This window comes from Triticum aestivum, chromosome 4D, assembly GCF_018294505.1.
Source record: "Triticum aestivum cultivar Chinese Spring chromosome 4D, IWGSC CS RefSeq v2.1, whole genome shotgun sequence".
In the NCBI taxonomy this organism is placed as follows: Eukaryota; Viridiplantae; Streptophyta; class Magnoliopsida; order Poales; family Poaceae; genus Triticum; species Triticum aestivum.
The window spans coordinates 445,951,125-445,976,761 of NC_057805.1; positions in this window are offsets into that span (position 1 = coordinate 445,951,125).

Here is a 25,637-nt window from a genome sequence, read left to right on the forward strand (position 1 = left end):
CATGGTAAATTTTGTTTTCATGTGACTTTTTAATGTTATATATTTTGTTTTCATGAGACTATTTGTTTTATGGGAGAATTACAAGAAGAACCAAAATTTGCTATGAATTTGCATTGTGACCAGGAGAAAAATTCTAATTTTGCCATGTGTAGTAAACACTTTTTATTAGATTATTATAAAACAATATGTAAAATTTTCTATCCAACTATTAGAATCTTTTTTCCAAAAGTCTCCATGTTTTATACACCAAAAAGTGAGAAATTTGCTATCTAAAAACTTGATATGTTTCTTTTGCCATTTGACATATTTAAAAATTCATAAAATTTGGCCAGCTTCATGTATCGTCTCGCCCATGTCACTTGTTCTATGTGTTTGCCGCCTGATAACTTTTGGCCAGTTTCATACTCCCTCCGTCCTAAAATAAGTGACTCAACTTTATACTAGTTCAATAGAAAATTAGTATAAAGTTGAGTCACTTACTTTTAGATGGCCGGAGTATAATATAGCATGGCAGTTTAATAATTTAGAGCATGGCAAGTTATAAATTTAGGTTTCCGTTGTGTATTTTTGTATCAGATTTTTTACGACTTTTTCTTAAAAAAAAGTAGTCAACTGGGTCCATTTTACAACAAGTTATCTGTCCCGGATGGTTACTAGAACTTGAAATAATCCTTGAGAGTTGGAGTTTGAATCTCCTTTTTTTTTTGCGGGTAAATCTCCTTTTTTTTGAGGCAATGGAGTTTGAATCTCCTGAGTCTAGTCCGTTTACCCGCACGCTGTTTGAGCAACTAGGTGTCGTGCTTGAATGCCACTGCAGCCAACACTTCGGAGAGGGCCAATGGTTCGATCGATGGAACCTCCCTGGCGAACGTTTCGTTCGCTCGGGGGTAGCCTGAAATCTGGCGAGTCGTTTGCTATGGAGATCAGTGAAAGCTCAACCAATATCGGGCGTTAGATTGTGTAGAAATGCATGCTTTAGCCAATGCAACCAAAAAACCGATCTGATGAAAGAGACTAGGCAATACATTTATACGTCAACACTGCCCCCTCACATGTGGCTCCCTCAGACCTAAACATGGACCGAAAATGCGCTGCTGTTTAATTGCAAAACTCAACCAAAATTTTGGCTTGCCATTTTTTTGACAGGATAAACTTGAACGCAAACCAACCCGTTGCCTCCGAAGCTCTACGTCCATGCCCTGCGTGGAGAGGGGAGGCGGCGATTCCCGTGTGGGTCGATCAAATGAGCGAGTTCTTCCACCACCGCTTCCCTAGTCATACTCGTGATCAGCTAATCATGAAGAAGCCACGTCGTCGAGCACCGGCGCAACCCGATTGCAGAGCGCGCCTGCTCGCCGCCGGCCGATCGAGCGTGGCACCCATGCGCCACCCCTGGACCGGTCCTCTCCCTCGCGTCCTTTTCGAATCAACCCTCTTGCCGGTCCTGGGCTGTTCACGCCGGCAGTACTAGCCAGGAAGATAACACTTGCAGCAGCAGCCTTTGTTGCTGGGCACGTGCTCGCCGGAGGACGGCGGACGGACCGCGAGATCTTGGGTACAGACACGGGAGATAATAGGTGATCTCAGCGGTAAAACCGACCGGACGTTGATTCTTCTCCTGCCATCTTGACTGACCGGTTTTGGCTCCGGCCTCTGCAGCCGAAAGGACGCGGCGGTTTCATATCGGCCCCGTACACGACGACTGTGGGAAACAGTCACCAGATACGGCCTCCATCCATTCCATGCAGTAAAAATGAAACGACCCAAAGTTACCGTGGCGCTGAATCTCTGAACCCTTCTTATAGGAAGTAAAATAATTCAGAATATGTCACTCATACAATGTCTCAGTGACTTGCAGGTGCATTGGCAGTGGCAGTACTAATTCAGAATAATTCAGAGTACTGCACATTTCATGGTATTTCTGAGTGCATAGAAATAGAAATCTTCGAGGAATGATATTACGGGAATGACGAAGAGGAAGAGAACCTCGGTGCCAACCACGTGCCCTCGATTTCCGACGATCATTTGCTCAGACGGCGCGCAGGAGTACTAGTACCACCATTGTTCTTCCGCCTGAACTAGGCCAATCCGTCTGAAGACTGAATAATTAACAGTTAGCATCATAATCCTGGAACCAAGAGATCACGACCGCGCCAAAAGCCGCGCACACGCCCATCCTTTCCGCCCGGTGCAAGCCTAATTTAATCCGCTCCCACGGACGCACGCCATTGGCGACTGGCACGGCAGCTCCAAGAGACAAAAGTTGGCCTGCAACCCAAGCAGATTTGTTATGGGTCTCTGTTCCAGCAGGGCTCACGCTGATCATGACCATCCAAGAAAAACCGACCTGAAAACAGTAGCAACACGCCGCCTAGGGCGACGCAGATTCTCTCTGCCCCAATCATGGCCAAGCTAGTAGTATTAATCTTGGGTGTCTCTGCACACCTCTGCACGTAGCAGCAGCACTAATTTCTGGCACTGCACTGGTCCAACCTGGGATTAGACCGGTTCCTATGTTGATTAATCAATCCAAAAGTACAGCCTTGGCTACTTGTTGTGCGCATTGCTCCCTTCTCCAAGGCAGAGCTAGGCCACTCTTCTTGAGACCAGGGCACACTAGCTTGACCAGATGCCAACGAGATGCATGGTGCTTCACTGGCTGGTGAGCCCAGCAGGCAAATGTTATGGTGTTTGGAGAAAAGCAAGCTCATGGAGCCTTGTGTGTCACCACCCTTGAAGCTAAGCTACACGAAGGGGCACTTATGCTAGTCTAATTAGGGGATCAAGTGGCACTAAACTTGGAATGATTGGCAGCATAAAATATGTTTGGCAGGCTAATGGCAGGGCAAAGCAGGTTTCAGGGTCTAGATTACCTATAAAGGCCATGTTGGCCGTGCATGCGCTCCCCCAAATATCCAGAAATGGGAATCCCCTACACCCTCCATTGGTGATGTGGCCTATATGATTCTACGTTGGTGTGCTTTAGAAAGGGGGGCTGCTACGCGCAGTGGCGGACCCAGAAATTGAAGTTAGCTGGGGTGAATATTTAATGTCTAATTTTTTTTCCGATACGAACGTAGCTCTATTCAACCAAAATTCGTAGGATTCAACAATAAAAGAATAAAGGTTCTCAAAAACTAGTAAACTGTTAACATGGACTCTTGTCGCTTGAAATGCTCACTTATGCCACAATATGATCCGATAATTCCAATTTCCGGGCGCTTCTGTTTGGTTGATCTGCCTGCTCACCATCCGTTGCTGCTACTAGACCTGATGTTGCTATTCAACATTCATGTTGTCGCTTCCATTTGGTTTATCTGCCTGCTACACCATCCGTAGCCACTGCTGATCTGGGCGCCGAAGCTACTGCCCCTACCACATCTTCTTCGACAACGGCAGCCTCAGCCTCAACTTCTTCGAGTTTGACAACAGCTCTCCCTATCCAATCCACCTCTTCACCAAAATCCATCACCGGCACAGAGAAGAGCGCCACTACCACTGGCTTTCTGAATTCTCAAACAGAAAACAGCGCTGCCGCAGCCCGCAGATTGGCAGATGTGTAGGTGGGGGTCGATCCTCCACCGCCGGCGACCCGGGGCGGCCGTCCCAGCTCGCCCCAATGGTGGGTCCGCCGGTGGATCTTTTTAAAAGATCAGCCGGCTCAGTAACCATCAGATCTGGATGCGCCTAGCGGTGCCCTCCATTATTGCAACACAAACCTTGTTGCAATTTTTTTTTGCAACCGGCAGCGCCCTCCGTTATTTCAACACAAGCCTTGTTACATAATTTTTTTGCAACCGGCGACGCCCTCCCTTATTGCAACACAAGCCTTGTTGCGGTTTTTTTGGCAACGGCAGCACCCTCCATTATTGCAACACAAGCCTTGTTGCGGAATTTTTTTGCAATAGAGATCTTGTTGTAGATTTTTTTGCCATGTTATTGAAGAAGGAAATTTTGCAACACAGAGGATGTTGCAGAAAAAATTGCAACAAAGATGACGTTTCAAAAACACTTCCGCCGTTGCTAACAGCACTACCGCCATTCCCGCAGCCGGTGATGGTTAGGGACAGCATGGAGGAGGTCTCGCATGTGGTCGCGGTTCCCTGAACCACCACGGCGGTGGTCCTTCACATCAAGGTCGATACCCAAATAGCACCTCTCGTGGCCGTGAATCCCCCAAAACACTTGTCGTCCCCTTCCCCTCACAATCCGCCCGATGCTTGTGATTCTTGCAACGACACACATTGGCTGCAAAAAACAGAATCATCTAGCAAGGAGATTTGGGTGAGAGAAGGCTTGAGAGAGAGAAGCCATGGAAGAAATAAAAAAGTTGAGTGACTGGTGTGCGTGAGATAAGGATGGAGGGAATTGCTCCCTACAGATAATGTTGGACGAGCCCCACCAAGATACACGTCACACGGGAGAGGTGGCAGATGCTCGCACAGGATCAGAGGCGGTGGATGCTCGCGCAGGATCGGCCGTCTGATCTGAATCGTTTCCCTTTAGTGGAGGCAGTGGCGCGTACTGGAGGCGACAGCATGAACCACCGTCCAGGTTGGTGCCGGAGCTGCGATGGATCAGCTAGGATGGAGTTCCTAGCGAGCAATGAGTGTCCGGGTCACCTCCAGGTTGTGTGGCGAGCGGCGCTGGTCTCCTGGTGGTTCCAGTGTGGAAGTTGTCCGCGGCTTGGTGTTGGATCGTTGAAAGGATGTCACTTTGGAGTGGATGATAGCCTTGTGTGGCAATTCTGGCCCTTGTTGGAGAAGTTGGTGGCTGCAGTTCCTCGGCCAGGTTGTAGGTGTTTGCTGGGCGGCATTTATCCTTGTTGTGTGGTCTGTCGGCGGTCCTTGGCGATGCAGCTACAATGGTGAGGCGTTGCGGTCGTGGCGGTGCGAAGCGTCTTGGACGGTGCTGCCCAATTCCTTCAAGGTGTGGAGATGTGTGATGATCGGATGGAAATTTTGCATGTCTCTTGTCGTGTCATGGCGATGGCGCCTGTGGGTGTCGTCCCCCTCCTTGGAGGCGTCGCCGAGGTGATTTCGACATTTCCCTCGCTCCTGTGGAGTTGGTTGTTGTCTTCGGGCGAAAGCCTTGATTCAGTCGGATCGGCACGATAGCGGCGTCTCGACGCCGCTCCTCTGTTAGGAACATTGTGTTTGGAGACACGACTTCGTTCCTCGTTGCTCTTCTTCGGTGTTTGTCGTGGTCCTATTCTGATTCTCGACGACGCTATGCACGGCCGTCGCCGATGCATCCAAGACGGTGTCTTCCTCAGACCGGAGCAAGTCCTGCCATTTACCTGCCACCTCCTCTTCGGCATTCAGGGTGGATGCTGCGTTGACAAGCGAAGTTCAGTGAGAGCAGTTGGTCTTCGGAGGTGCCTGTGTGGGATGAGATGCGGTGTTGTTATCTATTAGGGCGGGCGCTTGTGCTTTGTAGTGTTGTATGGTTGTTGGTGGCTATCCCTGAACATGCATGTGTGTGGTGTTCGTGCTACGCTCGTTGTTCGCAGCAAGTGGTAGTCTTCTTGTACTTACAATTTTGCGTTCTATAAAGCTATGGTATGCCTAGGCTTACTCTCGAAAAAAAGAACGTAAGTCATGGAGGCCCTGGGATTTCAAGTTAGAATTTAAAAAGGCGTTTGACTCTATGTGTTGGCCTTCCCTCCTAAAAATCCTCGAGCACCAATGTCAAGTTTAGGACTTGAACTCTGGTGGGCTGAAGATACCACTCTTCCTTCTAACCATCCGACCGCAGGTTGGTTCGCAGGTGATTTGTTGAAATATAGGGTGGGCCTTGGGCCCATCTAACAATTTCAGTAAAATCTAAAAGGGCCCATGTGGATTATATGGCACTAGGTGTGGTGGAAAGTTTCTCTCAAAAAAAGGTGTGATGGAAAGTTTAGTCCCACATTGCTAGTTGGAGAGGAGTTGGACGTCCTTATAAGGGATTCGCTTACACATGCTACTGGAACTTGAGAAGAGAAGTTGTTCCCGTGCGCTCCTCCTCCGCTGCCCACGCATGGCGCAGCGCGGTTGTAGGAATGAGCCGAGCTAGCTGAGCTCACACCTATAGAAGATCCAGGATCTGAGACGTCGCATTGTTGGCTGTTACCAACCCGGACGTGGGCCCACGTCTCTCCACGCGGCCGTGCCTATAAATGTGAGGCGTTTGCCAACCCTATCCCTCATGAGAATTAGATCTCATCTCTGCCTCCACGCCCATCGTCGGTCCCTTTGCTGCAGCTGCCGCCGGTGATCCCATCCCGAAACCCCACCTCTTTGGATCCTGTATGGGAGAGGGGCGATTTGGTTTTTGGGGAGCGTCTCCTACTCGACTGCTCGCCGCCTTTCGTCCATGTTCACCGCCATCCTGTCCACCGCCAACGAAGCCGACCGTGCCGCCGCCGAGAAACTCAAAGCCGAGAAGAAGGCCACCGAGGACGTCGTTGCCGCCGTTGACGATGTTACGTACCTAGGGTAGGGTCTTAGGCCTGACCTAAATGACCTACCCAAGGACACTATACAAGAATCCAAGGCCTACAAAGTTAAACAGAAGATACCGACTAAAATCCCCGCGGTGCAATACACTCAACAAAAGATCTCACTTGGATATCCCAATTCCACTCGACCGTTGTTATTCACTCGAAAGACAAAGATTCACTCGGAGTACAGAAGGCCTAGAGTCACCCCTGGGTGGCAACGGTCAGGCATTCACTCCGTCGCCATAAAGGTCATTTAATGTGGGTGTTACCAGTAACGTTCAGGACTTAACTCTCATTGAACCCCTGTGTAACCGAGGGCTGCGAGGGGTCAGCGCACTCTATATAAGCCACCCCTCTCCTCTAGCACAAGGGTTCGGACCCCCTGTAACTCGTACTACCTATCAACAGAGCTTCCGCGGCACCGAGACGTAGGGCTTTTACCTCCTCCGTGAGGGGCCTGAACTCGTAAATCCGAGTGTACAACTTCACCGTAGCTAGGACTCTGCCCTCTCCTACGTACCCCCATACTCTACTGTCAGATCCGTTCTCACGACAGTTGGCGCCCACCGTGGGGCAGGCGTCTGAGCGACTTCCGGTGAGGTTGCGTTCTTCAATCTTCATCAACATGGTTTCCAGCGGTGGTTTGGCCCTGGGTCACGAGATCCGTCTCGGCGCGCTCACCTTCATCGCCGACGACTCCGCCTGGCTGCAGGAAGCCCCCCTTGACGTCGAGGCTCTCCCCATTCGTAGGGCGGCGCACTTCCACGCGTGTGCCTGCGGCGTCCTCCTGTGGCAACCGTCGGCTCAGTATCGTTCGGCTCTCGTGGTGTCTTCACTCCCCGCTGTCCGCCGCCGCAAGCGATCCGGTCGCTGGCGGCTCCGGCGGTGGGTGAAGCATGCACTGGCTCGTCAGTCGACCACCCCTCAAATCGCAGCGATTGAGCCCGATGAATCTCTCTACGGGTTGTTCAATCTGCCGACTGGCCATTCGGATACGCTCTTCGAGTGTGAGAGCAATGACCCTGCGGCGGAAGTCCTCATGGTCAACTCCCAGCGCAGCCCGCCCGGATTCCGCAGCGGCGGCGGCGACCGCGGTGACCCGTCGCACGACAACGACGAATATTACCCTCAAGCCCTCACTGCGGAGCAGAGGGAAGAGCTGCATCGCAGAAACAATCAGGCTCTCTAGACCCCCATCGTTGGGGAGACCTCAGAGGCTCGGGCCTTGGAGGCTGCACGCTTGGCTACTCTAGCTGAGCGTGCACGCTTGGAGAATCTTCAGCAAGCACTCGACGACCATGCCCGCCGGCAAATTCCAGGTTCCAGTCGACGGCAACGACAATTGTTTCTGACTGGGCCTCGAGAAGAGTGTCAGGTATACCGCACCCCGATCCAGAATGTTGTAGCAGCTCCACGTATTGCAAATTCGATCCAGCCGTCTCGTTCTGAGGCTGGTAGAGGGTTGCAACAGATTCGAGCACTGCTCAGGGCGACCAGGGAGCAGAACTCAGTTGTTTCTCAGTCGCGCAATAGGATTCACAACAGGTCTGTCATGGCGGACACAGTTCAGTCGGCACACAGCCCAAGATCGCTTCCGCGGCGTGAAGATCGTGGTTATTGCCAGGATCAGTACCTTGGTCGACGCCACATGCATTTGATCCTCGATATCACCGTGATGACCACCGTCGAGTGCCTACGCCCACTCCGAGGGGTGGTTCGTACGCGCCCCGGCGGTATGATGACAGGCGCCCGTACGGTGACGAGCGGAGAGTTCCAGTCGATCCAAGGGAGCCTGGGTTTGATGAGAGGTCAGTCCTCATACAGGGCTTGGTTGACAGAGGTAGAGCTAACAGAGAAGGGCTGGACAGAGATCGTCCGAGTGGAAGCAGGGCGTTCGTCTCTGGGCCCGAATTTTTCAGCAGAACCATTCGAGTAGCTGAGATTCCTCCAAACTTCAGATTGGCTGCAGGAGTGAGCAAGTTTGCTGGCGAGTCGAAGCCAGACACATGGTTGGAAGATTACCGAGTGGCGGTGGAGATTGGTGGAGGCAACGATGATGTAGCCATGTGCTACCTCTTGAGCATGCATTGGTTTTCCCTTGAAGAGGAAAGGGTGATGCAGCAAAGTAGCGTAAGTATTTCCCTCGGTTTTGAGAACCAAGGTATCAATCTAGTAGGAGACAACACACAAGTCACCTAGTACCTACACAAACAATCAAGAACCTTGCAACCAACGCGATAAAGGGGTTGTCAATCCCTTCACGGTCACTCGCAAAAGTGAGATCTAATAAAGATAGTAAAGTAAATATTTTTAGTATTTTTGTTGTATAGATTGGAAAGTAAAGATTGCAAAATAGTAAACGAGACGCGATGTAAATAAAAGAGATGCAATATAATAAGAAAGAGACCCGGGGGCCATAGGTTTCACTAGTGGCTTCTCTCAAGATAGCATGTATTACGGTGGGTGAACAAATTATTGCCGAGCAATTGATAGAAAAGCGCATATTTATGAGAATATCTAAGGCAATGATCATGAATATAGGCATCACGTCCGTGTCAAGTAGACTGAAACGATTCTGCATCTACTACTATTACTCCACACATCGACCGCTATCCAGCATGCATCTAGAGTACTAAGTTCATAAGAACAGAGTAACGCACTAAGCAAGATGACATGATGTAGAGGGATAAACTCAAGCAATATGATATAAACCCCATCTTTTTATCCTCGATGGCAACAATACAATACGTGCCTTGCTGCCCATACTGTCACTGGGAAAGGACACCGCAAGATTGAACCCAAAGCTAAGCACTTCTCCCATTGCAAGAAAGATCAATCTAGTAGGCCAAACTAAACCGATAATTCGAAGAGACTTGCAAAGATATCAAATCATGCATTTAAGAATTCAGAGAAGAACCAAATAATATTCATAGATAATCTTGTTCATAAATCCACAATTCATCAGATCTCGGCAAACACACCCCAAAAGAGTATTACATCGAATAGATCTCCAAGAACATCAAGGCGAACTTTGTATTGAGAATCAAAGAGACAGAAGAAGCCATCTACCTAATAACTATGGACCCGAAGGTCTGTGGTAAACTAATAACACTTCATCAGAGAGGCAATAGTGTTGATGTAGATGCCCTCCGTGATCGATTCCCCTCCGGCAGATCGCCGGAAAAGGCCCCAAGATGGGATCTCACGGGTACAGAAGGTTGCGGCGGTGGAAATGTTGTTTCCTGGCTCTCTCTGATCGATCTAGGGTATAAGAGTATATATAGGCGAAAGAAGTACGTCGGTGGAGCTATGAGGGGCCCACGAGGGTGGGGGGCGCGCCCTCCTGCCTCGTGGCCGCCTCGTGGAATTCCAGACTTCAACTCCAAGTCTTCTGGTTTGCTTTCGGTCCAAGAAAGATCATCGCGAAGGCTTCATTCCGTTTGGACTCCGTTTGGTATTCCTTTTCTGTGAAACTGTAAAATAGGCAAAAAAAACAGTATCTGGCACTGGGCCTCCGGTTAATAGGTTAGTCCCAAAAATAATATAAAAGAGCATATAAAAGCCCATTAAACATCCAAAACAGATAATATAATAGCATGGAACAATCAAAAATTATAGATACGTTGGAGACGTATCAAGCATCCCCAAGCTTAATTCCTGCTCGTCCTCGAGTAGGTAAATGATAAAAACAGAATTTTTGATGTGGAATGCTACCTAACATAATTATCAATGTAATTTTCTTTATTGTGGCATGAATTTTCAGATCCGAAAGATTCAAGACAAAAGTTTAATATTGACATAAAAATAACAATACTTCAAGCATACTAACAAAGTAATCACGTCTTCTCAAAATAACATGGCCAAAGAAAGCTTATCCCTACAAATTCATATAGTCTGGCTATGCTCCATCTTCATCACACAAATATCCAAATCATGCACAACCCCGATGACAAGCCGAGCAATTGTTTCATACTTTAGTATTCTCAAACTTTTTCAACTTTCACACAATACATGAGCATGAGCCATGGACATAGCACTATAGGTGGAATAGAATGGTTGTTGTGGAGAAGACAAAAAGGAGGAAGATGGTCTCACATCAACTAGGCTTATTAATGGGTTATGGAGATGCCCATCAATAGATATCAATGTGAGTGAGTAGGGATTGCCATGCAACGGATGCACTAGAGCTATAAATGTATGAAAGATCAACAAAAGAAACTAAGTGGGTGCGTCCAACTTGCTTGCTCACGAAGACCTAGGGCATTTTGAGAAAGCCCATCGTTGGAATATACAACTCAAGTTCTATAATGAAAATTCCCACTAGTATATGAAAGTGACAAAATAAGAGACTCTCTATCATGAAGATCATGGTTCTACTTTGAAGCACAAGTGTGGAAAATGATAGTAGCATTGTCCCTTCTCTCTTTTTCTCTTTTTTATTTGGCTTATTTGACCTCTCTCTCTTTTTATTTCCTCACACGGGACAATGCTCTAATAATGATGATCATCACACTTCTATTTATTTACAACTCGATACTTAGAACAAAATATGACTCTATATGAATGGCTCCGGCGGTGTACCGGGATGTGCAATGAATCAAGAGTGACATGTATGAAAGAATTATGAAGGTGGCTTTGCCACAAATACGATGTCAACTGCATGATCATGCAAAGCAATATGACAATGATGGAGCGTATCATAATAAACGGAACGGTGGAAAGTTGCATGGCAATATATCTCGGAACGGCTATGGAAATGCCATAATAGGTAGGTATGGTGGCTGTTTTGAGGAAGGTAAATGGTGGGTTTATGGCACCGGCGAAAGTTGCGCGGTACTAGAGATGCTAGCAATGGTGGAAGGGTGAGAGTGCATACAATCCATGGGCTCAACATTAGTCATGAAGAACTCATATACTTATTGCAAAAATCTACAAGTCATCAAAACCAAGCACTACGCGCATGCTCCTGTTGGGGAACGTAGTAATTTCAAAAAATTTCCTACGCACACACAGGATCATGGTGATCCATAGCAACGGGAGGGGAGAGTGTTGTCCACGTACCCTCGTAGACCGAAAGTGGAAGCGTTAGCACAACACGGTTGATGTAGTCGTACGTCTTCATGATCCGACCGATCCAAGTACCACGGCACCTCCGAGTTCAGCACACGTTCAGCTCGATGACGTCCCGCGAACTCCGATCCAGCAGAGCTTCACGAGAGAGTTCCGTCAGCACGACGGCGTGATGACGGTCATGATGTTGCTACCGACGCAGGGCTTCGCCTAAGCACCGCTATGATATGACCGAGGTGGAATATGGTGGAGGGGGGCACCGCACACGGCTGGAATAGATCAACAGATCAACTTGTGTGTCTTGGGGTGCCCCTGCCCCCGTATATAAAGGAGCAAAGGGGGGAGGCCGGCCGGCCCTGTAGGGCGCGCCAGGAGGAGGAGTCCTCCTCCTAGTGGGAGTAGGACTCCCCTTTTCCTAGTCCCACTAGGAGGGGGAAGGAAGGAGAGGGGGAGGAGAAGGGAAGAGGGGGCGCAGCCCCTCCCTAGTCCAATTCGGACTAGGCCCATGGGGGGCGCGCGGCCAGCCCTCGTGGCTTCTCCTCTTTTTCCCTTAAAGCCCACTAAGGCCCATATGTACTCCCGTATTCCCGTAACTCCACCGGTACTCCGGAAAATACCCGAATCACTCGGAACCTTTCCGATGTCCGAATATAGTCGTCCAATATATCAATCTTTACGTCTCGACCATTTCGAGACTCCTCGTCATGTCCCCGATCTCATCCGAGACTTCGAACTACCTTCATTACATCAAAACACATAAACTCATAATATAAATCGTCACCGAACGTTAAGCGTGCGGACCCTACGGGTTCGAGAACTATGTAGACATGACCGAGACACGTCTCCGGTCAATAACCAATAGCGGAACCTAGATTCTCATATTGGCTCCTATATATTCTACGAAGATCTTTATCGGTCAAACCGCATAACAATATACGTTGTTCCCTTTGTCATCGGTATGTTACTTGCCCGAGATTCGATCGTCGGTATCTCAATACCTAGTTCAATCTCGTTACCGGCAAGTCTCTTTACTCGTTCCGTAATACATCATCCCGCAACTAACTCATTAGTTACAATGCTTGCAAGGCTTATAGTGATGTGTATTACCGAGTGGGCCCAGAGATACCTCTCCGACAATCGGAGTGACAAATCCTAATCTCGATATACGCCAACTCAACAAGTACCTTTGGAGACACCTGTAGAGCACCTTTAAAATCACCCATTTACGTCGTGACGTTTGGTAGCACACAAAGTGTTCCTCCGGTAAACGGGAGTTGCATAATCTCATAGTCATAGGAACATGTATAAGTCATGAAGAAAGCAATAGCAACATACTAAACGATCAAGTGCTAAGCTAACAGAATGGGTCAAGTCAATCACATCATTCTCTAATGGTGTGATCCCGTTAATCAAATGACAACTCATGTCTATGGCTAGGAAACTTAACCATCTTTGATTCAACGAGCTAGTCAAGTAGAGGCATACTAGTGACACATTGTTTTGTCTATGTATTCACACATGTATCAAGTTTCCGGTTAATACAATTCTAGCATGAATAATAAACATTTATCATGAAATAAGGAAATAAATAATAACTTTATTATTGCCTCTAGGGCATATTTCCTTCAGTCTCCCACTTGCACTAGAGTCAATAATCTAGTTCACATCGCCATGTGATTTAACATCAATAGTTCACATCTTTATGTGGTTAACACCCATAGTTCACATCGATATGTGACCAACACCCAAAGGGTTTACTAGAGTCAGTAATCTAGTTCACATCGCTATGTGATTAACACCCAAAGAGTACTAAGGTGTGATCATGTCTTGCTTGTGAGATAATTTTAGTCAACGGGTCTGTCACATTCAGATCCGTAAGTATTTTGCAAATTTCTATGTCTACAATGCTCTGCACGGAGCTACTCTAGCTAATAGCTCCCACTTTCAATATGTATCCAGATTGAGACTTAGAGTCATCTGGATCTGTGTCAAAAACTTGCATCGACGTAACCCTTTACGATGAACCTTTTGTCACCTCCATAATCGAGAAACATATCCTTATTCCACTAAGGATAATTTTGACCGCTGTCCAGTGATCAACTCGTAGATCACTATTGTACCCTCTTGCCTAACTCTTGGTGAGGTACACAATAGGTCTGGTACACAGCATATCATACTTAATAGAACCTATGACTGAGGCATAGGGAATGACTTTTCATTCTCTTTCTATTTTCTGCCGTGGTCGGGTTTTGAGTCTTACTCAATTTCACACCTTGTAACATAGGCAAGAACTCTTTCTTTGACTGTTCTATTTTGAACTACTTCAAAAACTTGTCAAGGTATGTACTCATTGAAAAAACTTATCAAGCGTCTTGATTTATCTCTATAGATCTTGATGCTCAATATGTAAGCAGCTTCACCGAGGTCTTTCTTTGTTAAAACTCCTTTCAAACACTCCTTTATGCTTTGCAGAATAATTCTACATTATTTCCTATCAACAATATGTCATTCACATATATTTATCAGAAATGCTGTAGTGCTCCCACTCACTTTCTTGTAAATACAGGCTTCACCGCAAGTCTGTATAAAACTATATGCTTTGATCAACTCATCAAAGCGTATATTCCAACTCCGAGATGCTTGCACGAGTCCATAGATGGATCGCTGGAGCTTGCACATTTTGTTAGCACCTTTAGGATCGACAAAACCTTCTGGTTGCATCATATACAACTCTTCTTTAATAAATCCATTAAGGAATGCAGTTTTGTTTATCCATTTGCCAGATTTCATAAAATGCAGCAATTGCTAACATGATTCGGACAGACTTAAGCATCGCTATGGGTGAGAAGGTCTCATCGTAGTCAACTCCTTGAACTTGTCGAAAACCTTTCGCAACAAGTCGAGCTTTGTAGATAGTAACATTACTGTCAGCGTCAGTCTTCTTCTTGAAGATCCATTTATTCTAGATGGCTTGCCGATCATCGGGCAAGTCAACCAAAGTCCACACTTTGTTCTCATACATGGATCCCATCTCAGATTTCATGGCCTCAAGCCATTTTGCGGAATCTGGGCTCATCATCGCTTCCTCATAGTTCGTAGGTTCGTCATGGTCAAGTAACATGACCTCCAGAACAGGATTACCATACCACTCTGGTGCGGATCTTACTCTGGTTGACCTACGAGGTTCAGTAGTAACTTGATCTGAAGTTATATGATCATCATCATTAGCTTCCTCACTAATTGGTGTAGGTGTCACAGGAACCGGTTTCTGTGATGAACTACTTTCCAATAAGGGAGCAGGTACAGTTACCTCATCAAGTTCTACTTTCCTCCCACTCACTTCTTTCGAGAGAAACTCCTTCTCTAGAAAGGATCCATTCTTAGCAACAAATGTCTTGCCTTCGGATCTGTGATAGAAGGTGTACCCAACAGTTTCCTTTGGGTATCCTATGAAGACACATTTCTCCGATTTGGGTTTGAACTTATCAGGATGAAACGTTTTCACATAAGCATCGCAACCCCAAACTTTAAGAAACGACAACTTTGGTTTCTTGCCAAACACAGTTCATATAGTGTCGTCTCAACGGATTTAGATGGTGCCCTATTTAACGTGAATGCAGCTGTCTCTAATGCATAAACCCAAAACGATAGTGGTAAATCGGTAAGAGACATCATAGAGTGCACCATATCTAATAAAGTATGGTTACGATGATCGGACACACCATTATGCTGTGGTGTTCCAGGTGGCGTGAGTTGCGAAACTATTCCGCATTGTTTCAAATGAAGACCAAACTCGTAACTCAAGTATTCTCCTCCACGATCAGATCGTAGAAACTTTATTTTCTTGTTACGATGATTTTCCACTTCACTCTGAAATTATTTGAACTTTTCAAATGTTTCAGATTTATGTTTCATCAAGTAGATATACCCATATCTGCTCAAATCATCTGTGAAGGTGAGAAAATAACGATACCCGTCGCGAGCCTCAATATTCATCGGACCGCATACATCAGTATGTATGATTTCCAATAAATCCGTTGCTCGCTCCATTGTTCCGGAGAACGGCGTTTTAGTCATCTTGCCCATGAGGCATGGTTCGCAAGTACCACGTGATTCATAATCAAGTGATTCCAGAAGTCCATCAGCATGGAGTTTCTTCATGCGCTTTACACTAATATGACCTAAACGGCAGTGCCACAAATAAGTTGCACTATCATTATTAACTTTGCATCTTTTGGCTTCAATATTATGAATATGTGTATCACTACGATCGAGATCCAACAAACCATTTTCATTGGGTGTATGACCATTTATTCATGTAAACAGAACAACAATTATTCTCTAACTTAAATGAATAACTGTATTGCAATAAACATGATCAAATCATATTCATGCTCAACGCAAAAACCAAATAACACTTATTTAGGTTAAACACTAATCCCGAAAGTATAGGGAGTGTGCGATGATGATCATATCAATCTTGGAACCACTTCCAACACACATCGTCACTTCACCCTTAACTAGTCTCTGTTCATTCTGCAACTCCCGTTTCGAGTTACTACTCTTAGCAACTGAACCAGTATCAAATACTGAGGGGTTGCTATAAACACTAGTAAAGTACACATCAATAACATGTATATCCAATATACCTTTGTTCACCTTGCCATCCTTCTTATCCGCCAAGTATCTAGGGTAGTTCCACTTCCAGTGACCAGTCCTTTTGCAGTAGAAGCACTTAGTCTCAGGCTTAGGTCCAGACTTGGGCTTCTTCACTTGAGTAGCAACTTGCTTGCCGTTCTTCTTGAAGTTCCCCTTCTTCCCTTTGCCCTTTTCTTGAAACTAGTGGTCTTGTCAACCATCAACGCTTGATGTTTTTCTTGATTTCTACCTTCGTCGATTTCAGCATCACGAAGAGCTTGGGAATCGTTTCTGTTATCCCTTGCATATTATAGTTCATCACGAAGTTCTAGTAACTTGGTGATAGTGACTAGAGAACTCTGTCAATCACTATCTTATCTGCAAGATTAACTCCCACTTGATTCAAGTAATTGTAGTACTCAGACAATCTGAGCACATGCTCACTGGTTGAGCTATTCTTCTCCATCTTGTAGGCAAAGTACTGTCAGAGGTCTCATACCTCTCGACACGGGCATGAGTATGAAATAACAATTTCAACTCTTGGAACATCTTATATGCTCCGTGGCGTTCAAAACGTCTTTGAAGCCCCGATTCTAAGCCATAAAGCATGGTGCACTAAACTATCAAGTAGTCATCATATCGAGCTTGCCAAACGTTCATAACGTCTGCATCTGCTTCTGCAATCGGTCTGTCACCTAGCGGTGCATCAAGGACATAGTTCTTATGTGCAGCAATGAGGATAATCCTCAGATCACGGACCTAGTCCGCATCATTGCTACTATCATCTTTCAATATAGTTTTTCTCTAGGAACATATCAAAAAATAAAACAGGGGAGCTAAACGCGAGCTATTGATCTACAACATAGATATGCTAATACTACCAGGACTAAGTACATGATAAATTAAAGTTTAGTTAATCAAATTATTAAAGAACTCCCACTTAGATAGACATCCCTCTAATCATCTAAGTGATCACATGATCCATATCAACTAAACCACGTCCGATCATCACGTGAGATGGAGTAGTTTTCAATGGTGAACATCACTATGTTGATCATATCTTCTATATGATTCACGCTCGACCTTTCGGTCTCAGTGTTCCGAGGCCATATCTGCATATGCTAGGCTCGTCAAGTTTAACCTGAGTATTCCGCGTGTGCAAAACTGTCTTGCACCCGTTGTATTTGAACGTAGAGCTTATCACACCCGATCATCACGTGGTGTCTCAGCACGAAGAACTTTCGCAACGGTGCATACTCAGGGAGAACACTTATACCTTTAAATTTAGTGAGAGATCATCTTATAATGCTACCGTCGATCTAAGCAAAATAAGATGCATACAAGATAAACATCACATGCAATCATTATAAGTGATATGATATGGCCATCATCATCTTGTGCTTGTGATCTCCATCTCCAAAGCACCGTCAAGATCACCATCGTCACCGGCGTGACACCTTGATCTCCATCGTAGCATCGTTGTCGTCTCGCCAACTATTGCTTCTACGACTATCGCTACCGCTTAGTGATAAAGTAAAGCAATTACAGGGCGATTGCATTGCATACAATAAAGCGACAACCATATGGCTCCTGCCAGTTGCCGATAACTCGGTTACAAAACATGATCATCTCATACAATAAAATATAGCATCATGCCTTGACCATATCACATCACAACATGCCCTGCAAAAACAAGTTAGACGTCCTCTACTTTGTTGTTGCAAGTTTTACGTGGCTGCTACGGGCTGAGCAAGAACCGTTCTTACCTACGAATCAAAACCACAATGATAGTTCGTCAAGTTAGTGCTGTTTTAACCTTCTCAAGGACCGGGCGTAGCCACACTCGGTTCAACTAAAGTTGGAGAAACTGACACCCGCCAGCCACCTATGTGCAAAGAACGTCGGTAGAACCAGTCTCGCGTAAGCGTACGCGTAATGTCGGTCCGGGCCGCTTCATCCAACAATACCGCCGAACCAAAGTATGACATGCTGGTAAGCAGTATGACTTCTATCGCCCACAACTCACTTGTGTTCTACTCGTGCATATAACATCTACGCATAAAACCTGGCTCGGATGCCACTGTTGGGGAACATAGTAATTTCAAAAAATTTCCTACGCACACACAGGATCATGGTGATGCATAGCAACGAGAGGGGAGAGTGTTGTCCACGTACCCTCGTAGACCGAAAGCGGAAGCGTTAGCACAGCGCGGTTGATGTAGTCGTATGTCTTCACGATCCGACCGATCCAAGTACCGAACGTACGACACCTCCGAGTTCAGCACACGTTCAGCTCGATGACGTCCCGCGAACTCCGATCCAGCAGAGCTTCACGGGAGAGTTCCGTCAGCACGACGACGTGATGACGGTTATGATGTTGCTACCGATGCAGGGCTTCGCCTAAGCACCGCTACGATATGACCGAGGTGGAATATGGTGGAGGGGGGGCACCGCACACGGTTGGAATAGATCAACAGATCAACTTGTGTGTCTTGGGGTGCCCCTGCCCCCGTATATAATGGAGCAAAGGGGGGGAGGCCGGCCGACCCTGTAGGGCGCGCCAGGAGGAGTCCTCCTCCTAGTGGGAGTAGGACTCCCCTTTTCCTAGTCCCACTAGGAGGGGGAAGGAAGGAGAGGGGGAGGAGAAGGAAAGAGGGGGCGCAGCCCCTCCCCTAGTCCAATTCGGACTAGGCCCATGGGGGGCGCGCGGCCAACCCTCGTGGCTTCTCCTCTTTTTCCCTTAAAGCCCACTAAGGCCCATATGTACTCCCGTATTCCCGTAACTCCACCGGTACTCCGGAAAATACCCGAATCACTCGGAACCTTTCCGATGTCCGAATATAGTCGTCCAATATATCGATCTTTACGCCTCGACCATTTCGAGACTCCTCATCATGTCCCCGATCTCATTCGAGACTCCGAACTACCTTCGGTACATCAAAACACATAAACTCATAATATAAATCGTCACCGAACGTTAAGCGTGCGGACCCTACGGGTTCTAGAACTATGTAGACATGACCGAGACACGTCTCCGGTCAATAACCAATAGCGGAACCTGGATGCTCATATTGGCTCCTACATATTCTACGAAGATCTTTATCGGTCAAACCACATAACAATATACGTTGTTCCCTTTGTCATCGGTATGTTACTTGCGCGAGATTCGATCGTCGGTATCTCAATACCTAGTTCAATCTCGTTACCGGCAAGTCTCTTTACTCGTTCCGTAATACATCATCCCGCAACTAACTCATTAGTTACAATGCTTGCAAGGCTTATAGTGATGTGTATTACCGAGTGGGCCCAGAGATACCTCTCTGACAATCGGAGTGACAAATCCTAATCTCGATATACGCCAACTCAACAAGTACCTTTGGAGACACCTGTAGAGCACCTTTATAATCACCCATTTACGTTGTGACGTTTGGTAGCACACAAAGTGTTCCTCCGGTAAACGGGAGTTGCATAATCTCATAGTCATAGGAACATGTATAAGTCATGAAGAAAGCAATAGCAACATACTAAACGATCAAGTGCTAAGCTAACAGAATGGGTCAAGTCAATCACATCATTCTCTAATGATGTGATCCCGTTAATCAAATGACAACTCATGTCTATGGCTAGGAAACTTAACCATCTTTGATTCAACGAGCTAGTCAAGTAGAGGCATACTAGTGACACATTGTTTTGTCTATGTATTCACACATGTATCAAGTTTCCGGTTAATACAATTCTAGCATGAATAATAAACATATATCATGAAATAAGGAAATAAATAATAACTTTATTATTGCCTCTAGGGCATATTTCCTTCAGCTCCTTGGGGGATGGATTGGTAGGAAAAGACCATCGCTCGTCCCCGACCGCCACTCATAAGGAAGACAATCAAAAAATATCTCATGCTCCAACTTCATTACATAACGGTTCACCGTACGTGCATGCTACGGGACTCACAAACCTTAACACAAGTATTTCTTAAATTCACAACTACTCTACTAGCATGACTCTAATATCACCATCCTCATATCTCAAAACAATCATAAAGAATCAAACTTCTCATAGTATTCAATGCATTTTGTTTGAAAGTTTTTATTATACCCATCTTGGATGCCTATCATACTAGGACTAGTTTTATAACCAAAGCAAATTACCATGCTGTTCTAAAAGATTCTCAAAATAATATAAGTGAAGCATGATATCAATAATTTCTATAAAATAAAACCACCACCGTGCTCTAAATAGATATAAGTGAAGCACTAGAGCAAAATTATCTAGCTCAAAAGATATAAGTGGAGCACATAGAGTATTCTAATAAATTCCGATTCATGCTTGTCTCTCCCAAAAGGTGTGTACAGCAAGGATGATTGTGGTAAACTAAAAATCGAAGACTCAAATCATGTGGTGAATAAAAATATAGCCTCAAGTAAAGTTACCGTTAGACGAAGACGAAAGAGGGGATGCCTTCCGGGGCATCCCCAAGCTTAGGCTTTTGGTTGTCCTTGAATTTTACCTTGGGCTGCCTTGGGCATCCCCAAGCTTAGGCTCTTGCCACTCCTTATTCCAAAATCCATCAAATCTTTACCCAAAAACTTGAAAACTTCACAACACAAAACTTCAACAAAAAATCTCATGAGCTCCGTTAGTATAAAAAAATAAACCACCACTTTCAGGTACTGTAATGAACTCATTCTTTATTTATATTGGTGTTAAACCTACTGTATTCCAACTTCTCTATGGTTCATACCCCCCGATACTACTCATAGATTCATCAAAATAACCAAACAACACACGAAAAACAGAATGTGCCAAAACAGAACAGTGTGTAGCAATCTGATTTGTTCGAATACTTCTGAAACTCTAAAAATTCTGAAATAAATTGGTGGACGTGAGTAATTTGTCTATTAATCATCTTCAAAAAGAATCAAACTCTAATCTCGGGAGCGCAAAAGTTTCTGTTTTTTACAGCAAGATCGCAAAGACTTCACCCAAGTCTTCCTAAAGGTTCTACTTGGCACAAACACTAATTAAAACATAAAACCACATCTAAATAGAATCTAGATGAATTATTTATTACTAAACAGTAACAAAAAGCAAAGAACAAAAATAAAATTGGGTTGCCTCCCAACAAGCGCTATCGTTTAACGCTCCTAGCTAGGCATTGATAATTTTAATCATGCTCACATGAAACATAGCAATTGAAACACAAAGAGAGCATCATATAGCATGTGAAAAACACATATAAGTCTAACATACTTCCTATACATAGGCATCTTATAGGCAAAAAAATTATCATAGCAAGCAAAAACTAGCATATGCAAGGAAGAGGAAAGAAACAATAGCAATCTCAACATAACGAGAGGTAATTTAGCAACATGAAAAATTTCTACAACCATATTTCCCTCTCTCATAATAATTACATGTAGGATCATAATCAATTTCAACAATATAACTATCACATAAAATTTTCTCTTCATGATCCACATGCATGCAAAGTTGACACTCTTCCAAAATAGTGGGATTATCATAAAATAAAGTCATGACCTCTCCGAACCCACTTTTATCAAAAACTTCATAAGATTGAACATTATCCAAATATGTGGGATCTAAAGTTGACACTCTTCCGAACCCACTTTCAGTATTATTGAAAACATTATTATCAATCTCATATTCATCATGGGGCTTAAATAATTTTTCAAGATCATAAGAAGAATCACCCCAATCATGATCGTTGCAACAAGTAGTAGACATAGCAAAACTAGCATCCCCAAGCTTGGGGTTTTGCATATCATTAGCACAATTGACACTAATAGAATTTATAATAACATCATTGCAATCATGCTTTTCATTCAAAGATTTGCCATGAATCACTTCATAAAGTACTTCATCACAGTTTTCAGATTCACGGATTTCAAGCAAAAACTCATAAAGATAATCTAGTGCACACAACTCACTAGCAATTGGTTCATCATAATTGGATCTTTTAAAAAAATTAGCAAGAGGATGAAGATACATAACAATAGATTTTTAGCAAGCGAAAATGCAAACAAATAGAAGGCACATGGTAACACCAGCAAACAGAAGGACGAACGGAAGAGGGGCAAAGAAAAGGCAAAGGTTTTCAAATATCGTTTTAGAAGTGGGGGAGAGGAAAACGAGAGGCGAATGGCAAATAATGTAATGCGAGGGAGAAGAGTTTATGATGGGTACTTGGTATGTCTTGACTTGGCGTAGATCTCCTCGGCAACGGCGCCAGAAATCCTTCTTGCTACCTCTTGAGCATCCGTTGGTTTTCCCTTGAAGAGGAAAGGGTGATGCAGCAAAGTAGCATAAGTATTTCCCTCAGTTTTGAGAACCATGGTATCAATCCAGTAGGATACAACGCACAAGTCACCTAGTACCTGCACAAACAATCAAGAACCTTGCAACCAACACGATAAAGGGGTTGTCAATCCCTTCGCGGTCACTCACAAAAGTGAGATCTAATAAAGATAGTAAAGTAAATATTTTTGGCATTTTTGTTGTATAGATTGGAAAGTAAAGATTGCAAAATAGTAAATGAGATGCAATGTAAATAAAAGAGATGCAACATAATAAGAAAGAGACCCGGGGGCCATAGGATTCACTAGTGGCTTCTCTCAAGATAGCATGTATTACGGTGGGTGAACAAATTACTGCCGATCAATTGATAGAAAAGCGCATAGTTATGAGAACATCTAAGGCAATGATCATGAATATAGGCATCACGTCCGTGTAAGTTGACCGAAACGATTCTGCATCTACTACTATTACTCCACACATTGACAGCTATCCAGCATGCATCTAGAGTATTAAATTCACTAGGAAAGGGCCCGTGCGTTGCAACGGGTGCACAAATATATTAGCTGTTAACATCAATGGCGTAAACATACAATTTTAGTATCCATATGCACAACATATAATATTGTGAATTTTTTTAAATCACTCTTCTTCGTATGGCCATGGAGGCATGGTGGATCCCACTGCCAATGACACACCCGTCTAAATATGATATACTCGTATATTCATCTTTTGTGAACCTTAACATCACAAACTGAAACATTAGGCATTTGGTTTTGGTGAGTACAACCAAGTTGTACAAAACCGTTCATAATTTAGGAAGGATTAAGTAGAGACATAGCATTAAGAATATGTGCGTTACATGCAAACATATGTGTTTTTGTAGAAAACTAAAAAAACAATTTACCACTCATATTAGTCTCTCTCTGTTTCTCTATTCAGTGACAGCACACATAACCAATCTCTTTCAGTTTTTCAATTAGAGGTAGGTAGCACACGTTAATTAGCCAACCCATTAATGTTATGGATCCCACCACATAATTAACAGTCCGCTCCTTCTCTGTTGAAGCATGGCAGGTATTCTCCATTTTGTTTGCTTCCAATAACCCGTGTAGTAGATGCCGCTCCATTCATATGCCTTCATATTTCCTCCCCATAATAATCCGTGTACATGCCACTCCTCCTTGGAGCGGGCAAGGAGTGCCTTTATTTTTCTTTTCTTATTATAATCTCTTTGTCATGGTCCTTCTTCCTTCATTATATCTTTCTCACTTATTACTGATTCCCGATGGCCTCAGGCAACCTGACTCCTCCTTTTCTTTTCTCAACGTAGCTTCTTTTACAGTCAATTCACGGACCTATAAAAACTGGTTGGACTTGGTATAGGTAAGTGATATGGTACTATTTAATTTGGTGAAGAACCTAAAGCTCATCAAAGTTGTGTAAGCTAGCTTAGTTGGTTTCTCCTGTTGGGGCTGGACTGGAGGTTGGGAACGATGTGTGCGTGTAGGAGAGGAAACGACATATGAAAATAGCTGGGCCAATTTACTTTTTTGAGGAAAAAATAGCTGGGCCAATTTGTTGCTTTGAGGCCCACTTAGGCACAGGGAGCGGGCGCACAGGGAGAGGCCTCAAGCGATCGTGCGGGCGAGTGAGTTGCATGTACGAAAATTATTACTGTGACGGACGGACGAAAGTTTGGGAGTAAGAAGCAATCACCCCTTTAATAATAGGTATAGATAAGAACAGAGTAACGCATTAAGCAAGATGACATGATGTAGAGGGATAAACTCAAGCAATATGATATAAAACCCATCTTTTTATCCTCAATGGCAACAATGCAATACGTGCCTTGCTGCCCCTACTGTCACTGGGAAAGGACACCGCAAGATTTAACCCAAAGCTAAGCACTTCTCCCATTGCAAGAAAGATCAATCTAGTAGGCCAAACTAAACCGATAATTCAAAGAGACTTGCAAAGATATCAAATCATGCATATAAGAATTCAGAGAAGAACCAAATAATATTCATAGATAATCTTGTTCATAAATCCACAATTCATCAGATCTCGGCAAACACACCACAAAAGAGTATTACATCGAATAGATCTCCAAGAACATTGAGGAGAACTTTGTATTGAGAATCAAAGAGAGAGAAGAAGCCATCTACCTAATAACTATGGACCCGAAGGTCTGTGGTAACCTACTCACGCTTCATCGGAGAGGCAATGGTGTTGATGTAGATGCTCTCCGTGATCGATTCCCCCTCCGGCAGATCGCCGGAAAAGGCCCCAAGATGGGATCTCACGGGTACAGAAGGTTGCGGCGGTGGAAAAGTTGTTTCGTGGCTCTCTCTGATCGATCTAGGGTATAAGAGTATATATAGGAAAAAGAAGTACATCGGTGGAGCTACGAGGGGCCCATGAGGGTGGAGGGCGCGCTCTCCTGCCTCGTGGCCGCCTCGTGCCGTTCCAGACTTCAACTCCAAGTCTTCTGGTTTGCTTTCGGTCCAAGAAAGATCATCGCGAAGGTTTCATTCTGTTTGGACTCCGTTTGGTATTCCTTTTCTGCGAAACTCTAAAATAGGCAAAAATATGAATTTGGCACTGGGCCTCCGGTTAATAGGTTAGTCCCAAAAATAATATAAAAGAGCATATAAAAGCCCATTAAACATCCAAAACAGATAATATAATAGCATGGAACAATAAAAAATTATAGATAAGTTGGAGACGTATCACCATGAAGCACCTCCCCTTAATGCTTGAAGGTTCGGCCAGGGCTTGGTTGAATCAGTTGGCTCCTAGAAGCATATTCTGTTGGGAGGATTTGGCCAGGGCTTGGTTTATCAAGACATTCAAAGGCACTTGCAAGCGCCTCGCTGGGCCGTCTGAGTTGCAGCATTGTGTCCAGAAGCCGAATGAAACTTTGAGAGATTACATCCAGCGGTGGACTACACTTCATCATCTGGTGGAGAATGTTTCAGAGCACCAAGCTGTCTGTGCTTTCAAGGAAGGCGTTCGGTACAGAGAGCTCACACTGAAATTCGGTCGCTCTGGGGCCATGGCTCTGAATCAGATGATGGAAATAGCCACTTGGTATGCGAATGGCACAGAGGAAGACCGACTCTGC